Source organism: Brassica oleracea, chromosome C6 (assembly GCF_000695525.1).
Source record: "Brassica oleracea var. oleracea cultivar TO1000 chromosome C6, BOL, whole genome shotgun sequence".
NCBI lineage: Eukaryota > Viridiplantae > Streptophyta > Magnoliopsida > Brassicales > Brassicaceae > Brassica > Brassica oleracea.
The window spans coordinates 2,087,719-2,088,509 of NC_027753.1; positions in this window are offsets into that span (position 1 = coordinate 2,087,719).

Here is a 791-nt window from a genome sequence, read left to right on the forward strand (position 1 = left end):
TGAGATGTCGAAAATCAACCTGGATTTTGTTGCCCTAAATCTCTCTGGGGATAATTATTTACGGTGGGCATTGGATACAAAGATTATCCTAAAGTCAAAAAGACTTGGTGAATGTATCATAGAAGGCAATAATGCCAATGAGAAAGATTGATACAGGGCAATATTAATTACTAGCCATCATCTTATTAAGAGTCTCAAAGATCAGTTTCTGACTATAGAGAATCCTCTAGACCTTTGGACAGAGTTAAAGATCGAGATATGATCACCAAAGAACGGTGTTATTACTAAATGCCCTAATTGACTGGAGGAATCCCAGAATCCAGGACTATAAGCCTGTGGATGAGTCTATTGCTAGTTGGGCAAATAATGGATTACTGATGAGAAACAATGAATTGAGACCTCCTGGATTAACCCCATTACCTGATACCAATAAGGCCGCAGAAGAAAAAAAGGTAACCACGTCCAGAATGATAGACCACACGGTCATGGCCGTGGAGGGTGGAAAGGACGTGGCCATGGCCACTATAACACATTTGGGTGGGTATCAACCCAATTTGAGCCATGGTCAAGGCAGTGGCCGTGGTATATCCTTTAAACCACAAAGCTCGACCAAATCAGTGTGCCATAGATGTGGAATGGGGAACCATTGGGCTAAGATATGAAGGACTCCCAAACATTTTTGTGACCTCTATCAACGAGAGTCTGAAAGAGAAGAATCCTGAAACCCACTTGGTCTATAACGATAGTGAAAATAATTTCGAACATGATCAAGATGATCTTATGGAATATGA